This window comes from Erinaceus europaeus, chromosome 11, assembly GCF_950295315.1.
Source record: "Erinaceus europaeus chromosome 11, mEriEur2.1, whole genome shotgun sequence".
NCBI lineage: Eukaryota > Metazoa > Chordata > Mammalia > Eulipotyphla > Erinaceidae > Erinaceus > Erinaceus europaeus.
The window spans coordinates 102,078,384-102,092,491 of NC_080172.1; the positions used below are offsets into that span (position 1 = coordinate 102,078,384).

The following is a 14,108-nucleotide window of genomic DNA, read 5'->3' on the forward strand; positions in this document are numbered from 1 at the left end:
GGAGCCAGGGGCTAGAACCAGGATCCATACGCAGGCCCTTGCGCTTTGTGCCACATGTGCTTAACCTGCTGCACTACCACCCGAGTCACATATTTTCATATTTCTTTGCATGTGCATATAATGGGGAGAGGAGACATCAGACTTATGCTGGGGATACATATACCAGTGACATTTACGTTATACAAGGCCTGTGCTCCTGTGCTGAGCATTCTCTCAGGACATGACAATATTGTTCATACAGAACCTGGGGATGCCCCATTCTAGTACTTTGTTTAGCTATCTCTACTCTTAAGTTATTGTTTTCTATATATTTCTTCTTAGTTACAAAGATTTTTTTTTAAAGAATAATAAATGTCACTTACAAATTGTTGGTTTTATGGTCATAAAATTTTTCATTGGTCATCAAAATGTTTTATAATTGGATTTTTGCTTATTCCCTTTTGTTGCCCTTGTTGTTTCATTGTTGTAGTTATTATCATTGTTGTTATTGATATTGTCAGAAAGAAACAGAGAAAGGAGGGGAAGACAGAGGGGGAGAGAAAGACACCTGCAGACCTGCTTCATCGCCTGTGAAGTGACTTCCCTATAGGTGGGGAGCCAGGGGCTCGAACCGGATTCCTTATGCCGGTCCTTGCACTTCCTGCCACATGTGCTTAACCCACTGCGCTACCATTTGACTCCCTATAATTGGATTTTTAACAATAAAAAAAAGATGTATGTGTGAGGGTAGATAGCATAATAGTTATGCAAAGAGACTCCCATGCCTGAGGCTTCAAAGTCCCTGATTCAGTCTCCAGCACCATCATAAGCCAGGGCTGAGCAGTGAAAAAAAATTGTTTTATTTTTTTCTGTGTCATGAGAGACAGGTAGATTGAGAGAAAGAGGGCAGAATAATAACTGGCATATTCTGTGTTGGGATCTAACTCAGGAACTCATGCTCGGAAGTTCACAGCTCTACCTTTTGAGTTAAAGTGGATTTTATATCATTTATATTTTGCTCTTTGAGTCTGTATTACAGAAGGCCAGATGGCACACCACCTTGTGCACACACATTACCATGAACAGGGGCCCCCATTCAAGCCTCAACTCCCAGCCTGCAGAAGGCCACTACATGAACAATGAAGCAGGTCTGCAGGTGTCTTTCTCCTTTCCTCTCTATCTTCATCTCCTCTCTCAATTTCTCTCTGTCCTATCCAATAAAATAAAATTATAAAATAAAGGAAAAATAGCTGTCTGGAGCAGTGGATTTGTAGTGCTGCCACCAAGCCCTGGTGGCAATAAATAAATAAAATCTATATTATATAGGAATCTGGTTGAGCAGTTATAACAAAAAATGGTTAAAAACAGATGTACACAAGTTCATTCTGTGTCACACAACAGTTTAACTAGGTGGGATTGTTGACTTTGGCTGCTTCTCACTGTCAGAAACACAGACTGCCACTGTCTAAACAGTATATACCATCCTAAACTGTGACTGTCTTTTCCCCACCCAGCATGGCCACTCCAAATCCAGCCATCTCTCTCCATCATATTTTTATAGCCAGTAGCAGAAAAAGGAAGATGGGGAAGGATAAAATCTTCACACTTCTGAAATTATTCATAGTAGATGTTCAGACATAACCATATTAGAAAGCATAGTGAAGGAATGAGATACTTGCACAGAGTTTCTGTAAGTATAATAATTAGAAATGCAGCCCTGTGCCATGACACTGTATGTTGTAGAGGCAGCAATACAGTGGATGATTTTCTGAAATGGTCTACAATGACTAGTAAAGTTTGGAGTAACATAACTTAAATTTTTTCCTCAATTTACATAGTAAACATTTGTGTTGGATGTAAAATAGACTGAGGCTTCGGATTCTAGATAATTATAAACATGTTTCCATTTCCATAAATGTCTTGGAGAGTAAAAGTCATGAAAGACGGAAAGCTGCTCTTTGCAGTAGGAGAGTTTCTGTACCTTACAAGATATTTTTTTAAATTTTTTTATCTTTATTTATTTATTGGATAGAGACAGCCAGAAATTGAGAGGTGGAGGGGAGAAAGAGAAGAGAGAGACAGAGAGATACCTGCAAACCTGCTTCACCACTCGTAAAGTCTTCCCCCTGCAGGTGGGGGCCGGGGGCTCGAACCCAGGCTTCTTGTGCACTGTAATATGTGCACTCAACCAGGTGCGCCACCACCTGGCCCCCTTACAGGACATTTGTCATCTCTTATTTTCAAGACAAAACCTCTTCCTTCAACTATCGGGTCCACCAAAAATAGCTCTACACATTTCTAAAATGCTCACCAGCTACAGTGCAACTCATTTCAATAGTTCCAGAGATGGAAAGTATGTTGTCACCTTGTCTAATTTCCAGCATGTAGCAACAGCTAACCATTTTGTCAATTTGCAGTGATCCAATGAAGAGTCACTGGTACCTACTTCATTGTCACTCATTACACAATCCAGCACACCACACTCTAGGCCCCAAGTTATACACTTACTATAAGTTTAGGTTGCTGTATAAAGGAATGCTAAATTGAACAGATGTTTGTTTCCTTCTCAGGTAAATATTTTCCTGGGTTTCCAGGACTAAGAACACAGACTGACATTTATAGAGCTTAGTTGTCCCTTTGGTTTTGCTCAACACATTTGGGTTGTGTTTCATGTGTCTGACGGAGTTCCTCTGGCTCTATTACCTTTGTATTCTAGAAGTAAGCAGAGTGAATGTTAAAAAAGAAGACATACTTCTTCCCTTTAAGTTGTCAATAGATGCACTGAAAATTTCTGCTTATATATATTTCTCCAAAACTTAGTGCGTATATTTTTAAGATTCTAGGACTATATTTCTGGTAACCTTAAGTATCTGGTAACCTTAAGTACCAGAGGTGATAGAATGAAATGAACCACAAACTAAAATTCTAATTTTGAGTATGTTACTAACTACAGCCTAGACAGATCATTGATTCTACTTTTCCATCTGAAAAGATAGTTGGATAAATTCCAAAAAATCTATAGTATATTTTAATGTGTAAGCATGTCCTGTTAGAACTTAATTTTAGGGAGTCGGGCTGTAGCGCAGCGGGTTAAGCGCACGTGGCACAAAGCACAAGGACTGGCATAAGGATCCCGGTTCGAACCCCGGCTCCCCACCTGCAGGGGAGTCGCTTCACAGGCGGTGAAGCAGGTCTGCAGGTGTCTGTCTTTCTCTCTCTGTCTTCCCCTCCCTCTCTCCATTTCTCTCTGTCCTATCCAAGAACGACAACAACAATAATAACTACAACAATAAAACAACAAGGGCAACAAAAGGGAATAAATAAATAAAATTAAATTTAAAAAAAAGAACTTAATTTTAAAATCATTTTCCCTGAGAATTTTATTAATTGTATTTACTTTTGTTTCCAAAAGTTATTCCAGTTATACAAAATGTGTTAGGAATATAAAATTTTAAATGTGAAATTTCATTTCTTTGTCATGATTCTTTAGACAAATATGGACTGAACATATACAACATACTGGATATTGAACACACAATGGTGAACAAGGAAGGAATGATTTCTAGGCAGAAACAAATAGATATCAATTGTTATTAACAAGTGCTATGAATGGAATGCATAAATGTTTTATAAAGAGACTAGCAGAGGTATGCAGCTAAATGAAATGATTACTGCATATCTAACAGAGACCTCTAGAAAAAGCTATTTGACTCTGCAGATTGTGAGACTAGAGGATTCCAAGCAAAGAACTACTTGTGCTAAGGCCTTAAGAGGGTTAGGAGGCAAGCTTTGGGGAGTAAGGTTAAAAAATAGTGAGGCAAAGAGTAGGTGGTGGTGCAGCCCATTGAACATAGACACACCACTACGCACAAGAACCCACGTTAGGAACCTGCTCCCCATCTGCAGGAAGGAAGCTTCAGGAGCAGCGAAGCAGGTCTGCAGGTGTCTATTTTTCACTACCCCTCTCTACCTTCCCCATCCTCTCAATATCACTCTCTCTCCTATCAAATAATATGGAAAGAAAGAAAAACAAAAACAAAGAGAGAAATGGCCACCAGGAGTGGTATATTCATAGTGCTGGCACCAAACCCCAGTGATAACTCTGGTGGAAATGAAAATATGGAAAAGAGAGAGAGAGAGAGACAGAGAGAGAGAAAGCGAGAGAGAGAGAGAGACTGAGGCATGAAAGAAAGAGATAATAGCTCAAGGAAAAGTGTAAAAATAAACAGATTTCAAACTATTTGGGGACTGATAGATCCTAGTAATAAATGAGTATACATTCTAATTCAATTCTCAGGATAGATCTAAGAAAATAGAAGGAATTCAACTGGAATTACATGAATCAATATTCAGCTTAAGATCATTTCTGCTTTTAGTAGAAAGAAGTAAAAAAAGAAAGCAGGCAAGTCAGTATCCACAGAGGAAAAAACGATAGTAATAAAAAAAAAAACCTGTATATCTTGCATGATCAACCAATGAACAATCACACATTTTAAAATTTTAGTAGTTATGGGAGACGGGCAGTAGCACAGTGAGTTAAGCACAGGCAGTGCAAAGCACAAGGACGGGTGTAAGGATCCCGGTTCGAGTCCCAGGCTCCCCACATGCAGGGGAGTCACTTCACAGGCGGTGAAGCAGGTCTGCAGGTGTCTATCTTTCTCTCCCCCTCTCTGTCTTCTCCTCCTCTCTCTATTTCTCTCTGTCCTATCCAACAACAATGACATCAATAATAACAACAGTAATTACTACAACAATAAAACGAAGGCAACAAAAGGGAATAAATAAATAAATATTTTTTAAAAATAAAAATAAATTTTAGTAGTTGTGATTTAACAGTGGTTCAAAAAATTGTAAGACTTCTGGTCCATAATTTCATACCAAAATAGATGTTGTGTAAGTTTACTGTCTCTGATAAGCACCATAGTTCTCATAATATTTAAAGGATAGTTCAGTTCATTTTTTTCCCTTTTTCTTTTTCAATGAGCAATTATATTTTGAATTTTTACCCTACATTACCTACAAAGGCAAGTGAAAATGCATAATTCATATTATCCCATCTTTAGGGATTTAAAATTTATTGGAGGAATCAACTAATCTAATTAGGGATATTGTATAATATATAGAAAATTATGTCCTTAATTTCATAGAGCATTCACTAATATCTTAAAAACATCTCTTCTTTGAGTTAACAGGAGAGATTTGAAGAAAATATTATTGTGTTATATTATTGCCATTGTTTATTATATTTTGTTACTTTTAATCAACCGTAATGTTAGAAATGCCCAAATTGGTATTTCTTCTGCTTGTACATATGATATTTTCTCCTTACTTAGGCCAGATCTTGGACATGGGGTAGGTACCAGATTGCAGCAGGTAGTGGGAAGATTAAAAGAACGCTCACTTTATACTTTACCGGTATCTTCCAAGTTCTCCCTCACACCTGCCTACAGAGACATTGAACTCTAGCCATTTTGCAGATCCACCTTTGCTGACACTTCTGAAAATAAGAGACAGATTCACAGATGGTCAACATAAGAAAGCTATTTGCTTTCTTAAAAATGACTAGAAACTGACTTAATTTAAAGCAAGAAAATATAATTAAATGATGCAAATATTCTCATTTAAAAAGAGTCAATGCAATATTTTGGTAAGCCTTTTCAAAGGACTATCTTGGAATAAACTTAGAGTGTCTTGCCTCAGACTTAAATTTCCTAGATGAAAGTAACTATAGTTTCACTACATAAACCATTCTTTGAGACAAATTATCAAGAATTATTGGCATTGCAGAATTTCTGGGGATCACTTCATGCTAATGGCATAGCATTCTACATATCACAGGATTTGAAATTAACAGACTTTGAACATTCATTACAGTTACCTCAGATCTTGTGAGTGGCTATGTGGATGGTTCTTGGAGTCTGTCAAGAACTCAAATAAGGCAAATAAAAAGAAACCAGAGGCCTAACACTTATAGCCATTACCATTCCCAAAGCATCTTTGCAATAGTAGGGAATGGTAATTTTGATATCCTGGACACATTTTAAACTGAGTAAGCACACTTTGCCTACTTAAAGGCCCCTATAGTTTCAGTTAGCTGGACATGCTTCTGAACTTTCTTTTGCTACAAGGTGAGGCATGGTTACACCCAGCATGCATTGCTTCAGAGGTGAATAAAAGGATTTCTCATCTTGAACTGGCTTCAGACCTGTTCAAAGAGAAGGATATAATTTAAACATTAGGACCCTAGTTTCAAGACATTTTCAGAATAATAGGGTCAATAATACTTGCATAACATTTCCACTCTTGGAGAAGGCATAAAAGCTGAGGCTACAGTAACTTATTACTTTGAACATCCATTCAATGCATAGAATCATGGCATTATTGCTATTGAATGCCTAGTTAATATCCACACAGTAACATTCCAAAGATCAATAGAAATTCAAAGGAAATGCATAATTCAGCAGTAGAATTTTCAGATTTTTGCAGTGACTATTTCTTAGCAAATCATGCTGATTATAGAAATCACAACCCTAAGTCAACATTTTTTCCACTCTTCCACAGAAAAATGTTATCCTGAGAGATCTTAATAGATATCCATCAGCAACAGTCTATAAGGTCCAAGAAATAGCACAAGTTTAAGCAATTGTCTTTCATCCTTGAGGCACCAAAGATGTGGTACCGTGTTCAGTTGCAAGTACTATGGAAAGCCAGAGCTAAGTAGTACTCTGGTTAAAAGAAAAAAAAATCTAAGTACTTTGAGATATATAGGAGTGAATAATTATTTTGTAAATTATCTGAATTTTGATTTTCTTATTTCACAATACCTTAGTAATGTGCAAGTGTTCCTTTTAGACTTTGAAGAAAGGGAATATAGTATAAAGGATTCATAGTCCCCAAGTTATGTAACTATAGAATCCTGTAACATTCATTACCATATAGAATATATTTCACTGATTATTCTCCCTGCTTGCTAGTGTCTTTCCAAAAAAAAAAAAAAAAAAAAAAAAAACCTCCTTTCAAGCATTTGCTAAAATGAGACCTCCTTGTGTGACCCATTCTCCCTTACCTGTTTTAAATACCAAATCCTACTGCTCCCTACATGGCAATTCTGATTCCCCTTCCCTACATGACCTTTTATCCATTGCGTTAATTTTCTACATAACTAAGAAATTTTCTGATTCCGTTAGAAAATAAACTTGAGGAAGACAGGAAATTTTGCTTTTATTTTACTTTGATGCCTTCCCCATTCATAGAACCAAGTCAAGCACATATTAAGTTCTCAATAAATATTTGCTGAATGAAGGGAAATGTTTTCCATATGTTTTATAAATAAAAAGGTGTCATATAAATGGTACACTCTTTTTTTGCTGTTATAGAATTTATGTGTATGTTACATTCAGTTATGTCTTAGAGTCTAGGAAATATAAATCAGGGGACACTTGCATTTTCCTGAACTCACTGCTGCCATAGTTAATTTAATATCTGGTAAGAAGGAAAGAGTTTAATGTCATTCGTGACTTTTCTCCCTCTAATTTCATCACTCCAATTCCTCCACCTGAAATTATTATTTTTGCCATATTGCCAAGCTCAATTATAACTTTCCCGTTAACTTCCTCTCATCCTTCCCCACTAGGAAGGGTACAGGTAGGGGGACGGCTGGCAATAATCCTGGAGAGGAGGCCGAAACCTTAGCATAGGTGGCCTTCAACGCAATTAGACTTTCTGTGGGGAGCAAGAGTGAACCATTACATTGTTTTAAACAAGATCAGAATTTCCAGAAATGTATCTCTGACATTGACGTATCAAATGGCCTAGAGAATAGCATGAGTCTCATATGTATTTCTATACTGGCTCTTGAGTTTTCTTCTTGTGATGCTCTTTCCATCAGTTTCTCATTCCATTTCTCTTTAGTCACTGACTCACAGCTCAGCCTTGCTGGTTGTCTAAGATAGCCTGGATTTTCAACAAGGGCACAAGTTCTAAAAGATCTGTTTCACCTCCTATATGGTCTTTCTTGTCTTGGATACTAACCAGAAGAAAAGGGTCAAAGAAAAGAAGGGGAAAGAAAATAGTAATCTATACAATTATTAGTGTAATAGTTAAAAAGGCATTAATCATGCATTACTAATGAGGAAAGCTAGTGCAAAAAACTGAAGCATTGTACTGAAGTTAACATAGGTACTGAAATGCAAACTTCAAGGTGTCCAAAAGAGTATGACTGACTTACTCTGATGAGCTCATTTTAAATTTCAGATAGTGTGGTCTGGGAGGTGGTACAGTGGATTAAAGCATTGGATTCTCAAACATGAGGTCCTGAGTTTGATCCCCAGCAGCACATGTGCCAGAGTGATGTCTGGTTCTTTCTCTCCTCCTACCTTTCCCATGAATAAATAAATAAATTATTTTTAAAAAATTCAGATAGTGAGATGCATATTTTGCATGAATTATTTCATTTAAATTCCAGCACTCTTGGACAAGTAAGAAAGTTCACTTAAGGAGATGCCTAATTTGTCTCTGTCTCTTTCCTCTCTATCTGAAAAAGTCACTCTAGCCTCAGTGACACCAAAAAAAAAAAAAAAATTCTAGTGGTTTTCTGAGAAGCTTCTAATTACCTCCAGTTTAGAGAAGAGAATTCTGAAGCCAGGTAAATTAAGCAATTTGTCTAATGTCACAGAATTAGGAATGGCGATCTGGGTTTTATGTAATAAAGCCCCTATCAGTAACCACCAGGGCTTCCCAAAATGTTGACTTACCTCCTGTGCTATGAGAAGAGCAATAAGTATGTGCACTGGATAGACTGTCAACCTTAAGTATCAATGAATATCTACTCTCTGTGATTCCAACAATTCTCAAGCAGTCAGTTACCTGGCCAGTATTGGTGCAGCAAAGGGAATAACTCTATGTTGATCACTATCCTAGAAACAGAAGATTAATTTTCTTTTTTCTGTATCTTTCCTGTTTCCATTTTAAACAGTTTAAATCTCCTCTGCCACCATTATAATCCTCTACAATAGTGAAGGAAGAGCAAAACTCTACAGGTTATATTACAAAAACTCTATGAATTGTACTACTAAATCAGAAGTATCTTCCATGAACTATAAATACCATTTGCTTCCTATCCATCACTCTGGGTTATAAGTGAACATGGTAATGTTTTATTTGTAAAGCCAAAAAATGAATTTCTCTCTTCTTTTCTTTATTTAATACTGTTTTGGTTTAGTTCTATAGTTGAGATTTTGTGCTGAAATACATAAATTAGTAGAGTCAGGTGGTAGCACACCTGGTTGAGTGCAAACATTACCGTGCCAAGGACAGAAATTCAAGCACCCAGGTCCCACATGAAGGAAAGCAGTCTCACAAGCAGTGAACAATGTTGCTGGTGTCTCACTTTCTATTTCTGCCTCCCCCTAAGTGTTCTCTGTCTTATCAATAAAAGAATAAAGGAAAAATGGTCATGGGGAGCAGTGGATTCATCATGCAGGTGCCAAACCTCAGTGATAACCTTAGTGGCAATATAAATAAAGAAAGTTGTTTTTTTATTGATTTAATAAAGATCAGGAAGACCATATGATAAGAGGGATACAATTCCACACACTTCCCACCACCAGAGTTTTCTATCCCATCCACTCCGTTGGAAGCTCCTTATCCCTCTGGGAATATGGACCCACAATCATTATGGGGTGCAGAAGGCGGGAGGTCTGGCTTCTGTAATTGCTTCTCCACTGGATATGGACCTCATACTCCCAGCCTGAGAAAGTTAATATTTTTAGTAAAAGAATTCTACTCAAAATACAAAGACTGGGACAAATACTTAGATTTAATTTATGTTGATATGATACAATGAAAATGGTAAATTAGAAGCATCATAAATGTATTTGTACTGTTCAGATGTTTTTGTATGTTCTTTTTAGCTGGCCAAAGCTTCTTACAGATCCACACTTGCTTGGCAATTTAGAAAAGTTACTTTAGTTAAATTGTTAAGTGAGTCTTCTCCCATTATTCAACCTGTCTCTCTGTACAACCCAGTTTTCTTTTTTTTTTTACTTGTTTATTTATTTATTTATTTATTTTATAAAAAGGAAACATTGACAAAACCATAGAATAAGAGGGGTACAACTCCACACAATTCCCACCACCAGATCTCCATATCCCATCCCCTCCCCTGATAGCTTTCCTACTCTTTAACCCTCCGGGAGCATGGACTCAAGGTCATTGTGGGATGCAGACGGTAGAAGGTCTGGCTTCTGTAATGGCTTCCCTGCTGAACCTGGGTGTTGACTGGTTGATCCATACTCCCAGCCTGACTCTCCCCGGTTCCATGGCTGCCAGTTCTTAGCAACATCGCCCCGCCAGATATTCATCGGGATGCGGCATCATCTAAGTTCATTTCCCATGTCTACGCTCGACCGGACCTGCCAATATACGTGGATATCTTCGCCCACCCTGTTAAACGCTTGACGTCTCTTCACCCAATCTGGTCCCCTACGCCTACACTGAACTTCTCTGTTCCAGACTCTTGGAAACAGAGTTGGCAGTCAGCTGAGGTAAAGGACAAACACCTCATCACAGACCCCTGCAAGCGTCAACCCGGCTTTGACCTAGCACATTATGATTGGGCCCTCCTCAATCGCTATCGAACAGGCCATGGCCGGTGCGCTGCTATGTTCCATCGCTGGGGAGCCAGAGACGACCCGAACTGCCCCTGCGGCTCCAGACAGACTAGGACCCACATAGTCAACGACTGCCACCTCTCCAGATTCAAAGGAGGTCTCGAAACTTTACATCAGGCTCAACCTGATGCTGTTGACTGGCTACGGAAGAAGGGCAAACTCTAGAAGAAGTCTGTCTCTCTATTTCCCTAGTAGGGTGGGGCTCTGGGGAAGCAGAGCTCCAGGACACATTGGTGGGGTTGTCTATCCAGGAAGTCTGGTTGGCATCCTGCTAGCATCTGGAACCTGGTGGCTGAAAAGAGAGTTAACATACAAAACCAAACAAATTGTTGATCAATCATGAACTTAAAGGCTGGAATAGTGCAGATGAAAAATGGAGGGGTCTCAGTTCTATAGATAGCTAGTAGGCCTATTTAAGTTATATTCCAAAGGGCCTGTGGCTTTACTAGCTGTTTTTTTTTTTCTAGACCTCAAATAAATCACTCTTGCTTGTTACCAGTCACCTCTATCAGGAACAACAAAATAGAACCCTTTGAGGGCCCCCCATAGGACCTTGCTCTCAACTTGGATCAACAATGATAGAGAATATTCCCCATCTTTCGAAGGGAGGATGGACAGCATACTCTACACTACACCTGAGGAAGGTGGGCTGATATTACGGCAGCTTGGAATGTTCCTACTCATTACCACAGAAAGTGAGCTCAGATCTACAGTGATGTAGAGGTCACATAGGCTCCTAGGCTGAATATGGGCCCCAGAACAAAACAAATCGATGGGATTTACAGTCAACAATATTTATATCCCTTTCCCATATTAGGGAGCTACTCTCTTCCCAGATCCAGCTTTCTGTTCCTTTTCCAGCAATGGCATCATCTCCCCAGACAATAACTTCTATCCATCTATATATCAGATTTCACCTTCAGCAAAAAAAAAAAAAAAAAAAAAAAAACCCAGTTTCTGTTTAAATGAGTCAGATAAATGCCTGTCAGAGTACTGTTCCTTCCTTCCACTTGGATATATGTGTGATAAGTGAGCAGTTTATGATCTTAGAGGAATGAAGTCTTGAGATCCATAGGTGTCCTTTGAACTCTCCTAATTTGATCATATATCTTGTCCATAACCTGGGAATTATGTTATTTCCCTTGCTAGAAACTTCTTTTAGACATTTTCTTTCCCATTTAATTCAATGGACTCTAACAATACTATAGACTATCATTTCCCCTTTCTAAATGGGCATTTTCTCCCATATTGCAGACAAAACACATCCCCGTACACATACATGTCTGGAGTTCCCAATGGAATTTGTAGTACCTTTCATTCTCCTTAGGCAAGCTCCTTGGACCATGTTGCAAAGCAGGTCCTTGAACAACTTTCAGTCAGATTGGTTCTTTCCATGGGACAGTCAGGACTTTTGGATAACTACTGCAACATAGAGGATCTGAGGAAAATTCTGAAAGTGGTGTAAACATAAAAATAAAAATATTTTAAGCCAGTGAATTTGATCTGCTGTCATACACATCAGTTTAAGTTGAAGCCTGTGAAGCTGTAGTTTCCAATATCCCTTATAGTGTAGAAGTAAGTCACTGTCACTCTCTCTAAAGCGTTCCCCTCAGCCTCTAGAACCTCTTTTGAACACTGAACTCTCAAGACTGTGATGCTGAGAGTAAGTGAAGTAATAGTCACATACCTCTTTGCCTTCTACCCAGAATCCAATAGGAAATGAGAAGGCAGACATTTCCCTCCTTCTTCTTAGACTATCTTGCCCTCTCTCTAATTTAAGTTTCTACTATTATTTGTCTATCTAGCTTCTCAATGTGTTAAAGAAGAAATAAAGGAATTTAGAAAATTCTGCTCTTTCTTACACGGCAAATTTCATGACTATTGTCACAAAAGGGTCAGTTTATAGAATCCAAAAACTGATCAATGGCTTCTTTGTTCTAACTTCAGGAATGCCTAGCTTCTTCCCTGGGATTATGTACTCAGAAGGTAGAAGTTTGCATGGGAACTTGAGTTAAAAAGTGTATATACTTTGATTGTTTCAAATAACTCAAATATAATTGCCAATGACTTTCATTACAGCTTCTACTAAAATAATAAGTTTTGCTATATCAGATTTTCTGTGGAATTATTTTTATTTAACTCCTACAACAATCTTCATATAAAAGTTTTACTACACATATTTTCAAAGAGAGAGAGAGAGAGAAAGCAAAGCTCAGAGTGTGTCACATAGCTGGTAAAACATTTTTGTTTCATCCATTGTGGACTGGAATAGTGTTTCAGAAGTAATCCAACTAATGTCACAATCAAAATACAGGCACAACTGAAGCAAGAGTTTCACATAGCAATAAGTTCATTTAATTTTGTATGCCCTATGTGATTCCATTCCTTTATTATTATTTTAATGCTGGTCATAACTAACTAAATTGATTTCACAACCAACTGAAGAGTTATATTTGACAGTTGAAAATACTGCTTCACTAGCTGCAGTAGCAGTATCACAGAAAACTAACAGAAGTTGCATCAAACTACCTAGCCATTTGGAAATCATGCTAAGGGAATGTTTCATGTACAAGCTGTAATTGGGAGAACTTGAGTATGAAAGATCTGAAGCAAGTAAAATGTCAATTAAACACTGTTAAGTAGCTTTAAAACTACTTAGCAAGAGGAAATCCAGAAGCTGAACAAACAGAGATTTATGTCTTAAAGACTTAGCATTTCCACAAAATTTTCTTCTTTAATTTGGCTTCTCAGAACTCTGTCTATATATGTTCATTCTTAGATTTGACCTGAAGGTCTTAATTACGTATCAGCATTTTAATGTTTCCCAAGGACTTAGATGGAAAATGTAGCATTTGTTTCCTTCTCATTTGTATTCTAAATCTCTAAATTATTTTGAATATGAAAGGTTTTCCTGAGCTCCAAAATCATGGATTAAAAAAATATTAAATAACAAAATTCTGCCATTAGAATAAGCAAGACAAATCTAGAGTAGATAACACCAATTAATAATTTGGGCATGAGTGAGTTTAGAAAGTTTAGAAAAATCTTCAAAAATTCCAAGGTCATAAAACTTAACAAATTTCGACCTTTTCAACCTAATGATTGTAATTTTATCTGTTAAGATACTTTGCTTTAGGCAACTTTCAAACAAATCAAGAAGTGAACCCTCCCCTATGTTTATCACACTTTCTAGTTTTCACTAAATTTTACCTTTGACCTCTGAGATATTGAATTTAACGCTATGATGTAGGAATAAATTGTATTAGTATTGCCATGTGATTCTTTTGGCAGGCTGGGAACTCTAATCCATCAGTTACCTAGTGAAGTCAAATAGGTGGTAAAAACAACTCTTAGGAGTAAGTTTGCAAGGTACACAACTGTAGGGTAAAGCATGGAAAAGAAACTATTCAAAATAGAGCAAGGCAAGAAGTGTCTGAGTAGATTAAAATTTTAATGCCA

The 14,108-nt window shown here is 37.6% G+C and overlaps 1 long non-coding RNA gene across 2 annotated transcripts in view; it reads left to right on the forward strand.

The window, feature by feature from the left end:
• The window catches only part of LOC132541434 (uncharacterized), a 403,780-nt gene that overhangs the window by 280,880 nt on the left and 108,792 nt on the right, over positions 1 to 14,108 (forward strand). The window lies entirely within an intron of this gene.